The sequence below is a fragment of the Vulpes lagopus genome, chromosome 5, assembly GCF_018345385.1.
Source record: "Vulpes lagopus strain Blue_001 chromosome 5, ASM1834538v1, whole genome shotgun sequence".
NCBI lineage: Eukaryota > Metazoa > Chordata > Mammalia > Carnivora > Canidae > Vulpes > Vulpes lagopus.
Window position 1 is genome coordinate 111,598,586 of NC_054828.1, and position 7,302 is coordinate 111,605,887.

Below are 7,302 nucleotides of genomic sequence, written 5' to 3' on the forward strand. Positions count from 1 at the left end.
CCCGCGCACCCCCGCGCCCAGCGCCCTTGGTCTATTCCACTGGCGCACGTTGCCAAAGATGGTCATTTGCGTTAGAGGACGCGAGTGCGGGTTCCCTCGCTTTCGGGTGACGTGGAGGGAGAGGGATTCCCTCGCCGGCTCCCGAGCGCGCCGCGGCCTCCCCCTCCACCGCCCTGGGAAGGGGCGCGGGGCGGGGCCCCGGAGTGCGGCCGCGCGGGCCCGGGCGCCGACTTGACGGAATGATCACAGCCTGCACCGCGAGACGAGACGGGCGGCTCGGTGCGGCGCCACCGCGAGGCCGGGAGCCGGGCGCGCAGAGCCGCTCTCGGGGAGGGCGCGGCCGAGCGCGGCCGCCGGCGCCCTCCGCGGCGCCGCCCGGTGCAGCGGGCGCCCTGGGCGCGCAGGGTCCCCGCGCCGCCCTGCGGCCGGGCCTTGGCGGGGCGCGGCGCCGCCGGGCGGGGCCGACCTGCCTATTTTTCCCTACGTGGCCGGCTGCCCACTGCTTCCCTCCCCCAACCCCGAACACACACACACATACTTTTTTTTTTCTTTTCCTCCGGCCCTACAATTAATTTGTTGCAGTGGCCCTGAAGACGAAATTAACCGGTCGAGATATTCCGGCCTCCCTCTGTATGGGACAATTAGGACGCATCTAGTAGTGATCGGGCGTTAGAAGCAAACTTCGACTGCTAGGAATTAAAAAAATACAAGAGGAAGGGAGGGAGGCCCGGGAGAGGGTGTGCCCCAACGAAGTCTTCAGCTGTTTTGGAGGGAAGTTCTGGGAGCAAGGAGTCTGGACGCCTGGGTCTTCCCGCCTCGCCCGGGGGGGCGGGGCGAGGTGCGGGTTAAAGAGCACAGACCTCGGAGTACGAACGCCAGGCTGTGCTATTTACGAGCTGTGCGACTTCGGGAGAGTCCCTTAACCCTTCTGGGCTTCGGTTTCTTCCTATAAAATGAAGGGGCCGGGAAAGGTGACCCTCTAGGGCCCTTGTCAGCTCTGGAACTTCAGTTTTTCTGCAGAGACGATCGGGGGGAGCACTGTACTAGGAGTCCAGATGCTTGGGTTCGGGTCCACGCATTGCTCTACCCAGCTCTTAAGCGGCGCCCTCTGTACCCGCACAGGGTCCCCGTGAAGACCCGACGGGAGGATGTGCGAGGACCGTGAACTCTGTGAAGCGCTGTGCGTTGCAACGCGTCACAGATCCGGTCCTCAGTTTCCTTATCTGTAAAGTGGGGGAGTTGCTAGGAAAGAAAAATAGAGCCGGGAACTCAAAGCTTTCCCGGGGCTCTATATAAAGCGCTGGCGTTTCCGGGACGGCTGGCGGCATCTGGCCGCCCCACTGGCCCCAAGATACGGTAATCCCAAACAATACTCGGGGTCATTGTTTACAGCTATAAAACACATTCTGTCCCGAGCGCCATCCCCAAGGACGCGCGAGGCGAGGCTGGCCAGACCCCTCGCACCTCGGCCGCCGCCCTGCGGGCAGAGTCCCCAGCTCCGCCGGCCCGGAGAGGTGTGTGGCCGGCGGAGGTGCACCGCGGTCGCGGGGACGGGGCGGGGGGGGGGGGGCGGTTGGTTTTGTTATTGTCTTTTCATCCTTGAGTCCTGCCTGCCCGGGTGTTTACGCGCCTCTCCCAGCAGGACTGAGTAAATGCAGTTCTTTGACGCAAAACCCATCAGCCCTTTCCCCAGCGGCAGTGGCAAAACCAGAAAACTGGGGGTGGGGACGGTGCCGGGGAGAGCGCAGGGAAAGAAATCGTGACACTTTCTCACTCGCCTCGCCGTCCTCTCCCGCCGCACGGCCCCCCGGGTGCCCCAGCGAGCTCTTGGGGGTGCTGCAAAGCGAGGCGCGCCCGGGACCCTCCCGCCGGCAGCCGCGCGCCGAGGCGGCGCGAACCGAAGATGCACTTTTGGTTTTCCTTTGAGCACCGGCGGCTGCCCTCCCTCCTCCACCCCGCGCTCGAAAATCCGGGTGCTTCTGGGTCTCTCCCACACAGTCCTTCCAGTAATGCGGGGGGAAAGGAGGAGGGGGAGAGGGAGCGGAGCTTCCTCCGCGGCCTCCGCCGTCCCGGGCGCGCCCAGGCCCCTGCCGGCGCCGCCGGGAGCGCGCGGGCGGGCGAGCGCACCCTCGCGCCCTCGCCCTCGCCCGCCCCCGCCCTGCCTGCGCCCCGGCCCTTTCCTTTCTTGTGGGTTCCCGTAAAGCCCAGCAGCACCGAGACGTCTGCAGAGCATCACGGAATCTGTGCTGATGCAAGTCGCCAGCCTCCCTTTGGTGCGCCGGGCCTGCCTCGGGGCGCTTTGATGCCGGTCTTCCCCAGCTCCAGAGCCTGTGCCTCTGCCCGCCGGGAGGCCTGCGCTCGGCGGCCCGTCCTCACCTCCTCAGTCCCCGAAGCCAGAGGAACAGAGCTGCGCCCTGCTGCTGCAGGGACCGGCCCCCGCGGTCAGCCTGGTGTCTCAGCCAAACTGTGAATGTCAAACCGAGAATTCAACCTCCGAGGCCAGTTTATTGCCTCCTTCTTGCGGAATCCTTTCTGATCACCCAGTTAGAAAGGGGCCTCTGGCTCCTTGGGATAGCATACGAAGCAGAGGCCACCCTTCACGGAGCCCTCAACCAGAGTCAGGCATCAGGCTGATGACTTTACAGGGATTGTCTCATGCAGTCCTCCCAACAAAACGTTTGAGGTGGCTACTAGTCCCTGGTTGCAGAGCAAGAAAGTGAGATTAAGTAACTTGGCCAGGAGATTTGGTCAGTGGGTTAGTGATCCACTTGGAAATGCAGCGGAGCCTCTATAACACCAGGCTCTTCGTTTTTTACCCAGGACGCTGCATGTCCTGCCTCCTACTGGTCTGTCTTTTGTTTCTCTCTTACTGGTCTTCAGAAAGCATGGACTTTATTTGGTGCGTGACTTCGTCCTGCACTTAGAGGTGCTCCTTCTCAGCTGAATAAATAAACAGCCTCACACGGAGGCTCAGAAGAGGGGAAGGTCATGCCGGGTGAGGGAGGCAGAGGTGAGAGAAAAGGATAGGGAGAAGAGGATCATCGCCTGAGGCTGTCTTCTCACTGTCTCTCTGGGTGCCTGGGACCTCCCTGCCAGGCAGTGGCAATTGCATCTCCTCCTCTGTCCCTCTAGCACGATGCTTGCTCCCTGACTCGAATCCGAATGACTGCCTGCTCTGGGCTGCACTGGCCCACACATCTGAGAGACGGACAGTTCACAGGACCTTTCACATACATGGCCTCAGTTGTCCTCACACAGCAGCCCTGCCAGGGACGTGACAGCAGCGGGGGTGACTCCGGATTGCCAAAGAGCAGGCAGAGGAACAGAATGGCAAGGCAGCCTACTCAAGATTTCCCAGCCTGTGGGTGTCAGAGCCTGCTCAGAGCCGTCCCACCTGACTTTACACCCAGCGCTCTGCACATCACCTCTGCTCCCAGCCTTGACAGGTCAGAGGCAAGCTCCACATCTTCATGATAAATGGTCCTCTATACATCATACCTAAGCAAATCTGCCAGTATTTCTCTGTGGTACACCATACATATTGGTGATCTTTGAACATTTCTGAAAGGCAGTGCATCTTATAATCGATGGCTATTTAATATGGAAGCGTTTGGGTTTGTCCGAAGATCTCTGCATCAGTCAGGAGTCTATTAGGACACAGACTTCAGCCCAGCTGGCTCAAAGGAAGGGCTTTTTTTTAAAGATTTAATTTATTTATTCATGAGAGATACAGAGGCGGGGGGTTGGCGCACAGAGACACAGGCAGAGGGAGAAGCAGGCTCCATGCAGGGAACCCGACATGGGACTTGATCCCCCGTCTGAGGATCGCACCCCAGGCTGAAGGCTGCGCTAAACCGCTGAGCCACCAGGGCTGCCCAAGGAAGAGGCTTTTATGAAGAATCTCCATATAGAGATGGGGCCAGAGCTAAGACAAGGGGCGTGGGCACCCAGAGCCTAGTAATAGCTGGAAACTGTGACCACCCCTAAGATTGAGAAGGGGAGGAAATAGTGTTATTAGAGCCCGGTGTGCACTGTGCCATGGAAGAGGGCCAGCAAGTAGCACAGAGGGAAGTAGCCACAGACAGAGAGCCCTGGAGGGGGTGGGGTCAGGGAAGGAGACCAGACCCCTCTCTCTCATCCTGTACCCCATCTCTAGCCAAAGGCAGTCCACCGAGGTCAGCCACCACCCCCTCCAGGACATATAGAAGGGCAAAGAAGGGTGAACAGTGGATCTGGTGGGGGTAGGGGAGGCACACACAGCAAGTTGGGGAGTAGCCAGTATTAAGATGCTGTTAAACCCAGGTATGTCTTCTCTTAGGTGGCATTTCAAGTTGCGGGGGGTGGGGGGATGCAAGGCAACCAGTGGGTCCCATGCCTCACCCTGAGTGGGGATGAGCATCAGAATAACTTGCACCCCTTTTTCAAACTGCACCTCCCCTCCCTTTAAACTGTACGGAGGCACTGAGTCACTAATCCTAAGGGAATGTGTCCTCTCCCTCAGGTGTGGGGGGCAGAAGACAAGTTGGGAACCACAGATCAAAAGATATGAGTGAATAAACAGTGCTGACTCCCTCCCCTGTGGCCTCCTTTAAATTCCAAGGAGGACCCTCCCAGCTTAAGTGTTCTGAGATGTGGCACGTACCTCCACCCACCACAATTCCCATTTCATGTACAGGACATACCCTAATGAGAAGAAATGAAAACAAGAAGGTCCAGAAACCCTCACTCTAGAGGCCGTCAGAATAGTAATATTAAAACTGCAATGTGCTGCATCGGGCTGATGGTCATGGTCACCTGTTCAAAATTCATCAAGCTCTACCCTAAGGTTAGGGCACTATATTTTTGCCTTCAATAACACACAAAAGCAAACAACAACAAAGGCTTTTTGTTGCCTCAGATCACATTTGAAGTTATACTGAAGTTTGTGCAAGACTTTTCAGAAAGCAAATGCAAAGGAGGCCTTTCTGGCCACCTGCTTATGGCTCCAGGAGACTTGAGTAGTCAATGCCTCCAGAAAGACTCAGGCAAGAAAAGGATACTTCCCAGGTGTTCGGTTTTTTGTTGTTGTTGTTGTTGTTGTTTTTTAAGCCGGTACATTCCAGAGATAGAGAGCCCAGTGCTATTATTCAGAAATATCTTTAGGAGTTAGAACAGAAGTTACCACTGGTAGGAATGTTTGTGGGGTCCGCAGAGGAGGAACAGGACTTCTCTCACTTATAATTTCAGGTCTCACTGCTGCACAAGGAGAGGCGGCTTAGTGTTGGGGTCCCAGTTGGGAAACGAGGTCCAAGGATGACATTGCTACACCTCGCTGTGTGACCTGGAGTTAAGTCTCTTGATATCTCTGGACTTCTGCTTCCTCATCTGCTGCCAAGAAATTGGACTGGACGTAGGGTCTGTCTTAGGGCAAAGGGAGTTCTAGAAGGCCTAAAGGGGGAAGCCTACTTCCCTGCCACTCGTCCAAAATGAGTCTGTTGGGCATCTTCAGGTTCTGCTTGGAACATAACTTTCTACCCTCTTGTTCTAAGGACCCAGAAGTCCAGGAGAAAGGAGCTATTCGGCTGCAGCGTGAGAGTTTCCCCTTCTGTGCCATGCCCAGGCTGGAGGTTCCAGGCAAGTTCTACCCACTTCTGATCTGGTTAGAGCCCAGGACCCTGCCAGGCTGTCACAGTCATCCTTGGCCAGCCCCAGGGCTCCCCTGGCTGGTGCTGGGAAAAGGAGGAGGAGAAGAGAAGCCTGAAGACTGGATGGGCCCTGCCCGCAGGCAGCTCCCAATCTAGTTAGAAGAATAAGGAGCAGCACACATAGTTTTGGGGGCCTGATGCAGTAACAATGGTGACACCTATAAAAACCTTTTATAGGGCTTACCTTGCACCAGACAGTGTTGAAATTAAGTCATAGATATTAACTCTGTTAATATTCACAAGTACTCTATGAGGTAGTCATAATTATTATTCTCAGTCAACAAATGAGAGAAATTGAAGTCAAGAGAGGTAAACTCATCCAAACTTCCAGAGCAAAACAGAAACAGAGCTGGGATTTGAACATGTGCATCCAGGCCCCAGACTCCTGGTACAGAAGATGTTAATGAATCTTGCTATTAGCGTGGCACTGGGCCATTACACACCATCCATCTCTCCACACACGGACACATCACCCGCTAGGGTTTTATCTGATCTTCTCAACAGTCTGTGAAGCAGACAGGGCCCACGGTACTGGTCCTATCTTCCAGATAAAGAAACTGAGGTGCAGGTAAGTCATAGGTTCAAGGTCACACCAACCTTGTGTGCAGAGGAGGGGTGTACCCAGGGCTCCTGACTCCCTTGGGCCAGCCTTTTTGCTTTTCTCCTCCACATACTGGGGCTACAGGGGATAGACGTGGAGCCCAAAGAAAAGCCAGGAACAGGAGACCCGGTTGCTTGTTCCAGAGCAACTGAGTTGGCGATCTGTAACTTGCCACTAAGAGAGTTAATGACATACCTATGAGCACATAAAGAGCACCTACTGGTAGCACTTACTGTTTGCCAGACCTCTCAAGAAAAAGAAAGACAGGTAAAGAGGTGGCTGTCCTCCAAAAATTTGGAATCTGGTGAGGTATGAGAAAGACCCTCAAACAGCTTTATAAGTCATCACACAATTAGCACAAGAGAGCTCCTGGGGTCCTCTAGTTAATGCAGAGGGTGAGAATGTAGCAGATGGAACACATCTGAAAAGTCCTCATGAGGGTGGTGGCAGTAACACTGCCCACAGGAGTCTGATGGGATATTGCCAAGGTGAAGGCCAGGGAGGGTGCAGAGTAGACCGCATTGGAAGGGTCAGGCTCAGGAAAGCATGCCTATGCCGGAACAAGAAGAAATTCATGGGATTGACTGGGCCCAGGGGAATGGCCTAAAGTGTAGAGTCCAGGCAGGTGCTCCAAATATCTGCAGGGATTCCCTGTGGGAAAGGAGCTAGGCTTATCACTATGCCCTGTGGCCCCAAAGGATGAGGCAAGGGCTAAGGGCTGGTGTTGGGGGAGGCAGGACTGCCTGAAAATATCACGGGAAGTTTGGGGAAGATGTTCAGAAAGAGGCTGGGACTCTGTAGGTGTCATAAGAGGGATTCGAAAACCAGATAGGAATCTGAATCAGCTGACCCTGATGACTCTGTGAGTTCCACACCAGACTTGGAAATGGCCTGTGGCTGGCCGTGGAGGGGTTTGGATTTCGTTCCGAAGGCAATGCTGACCACACACCAGTTTGTAGAACAAGGAAAGGAGGCAGGGGCAGTGATGGGGTCAGAGCTTCACCAGGATCTGTGAAA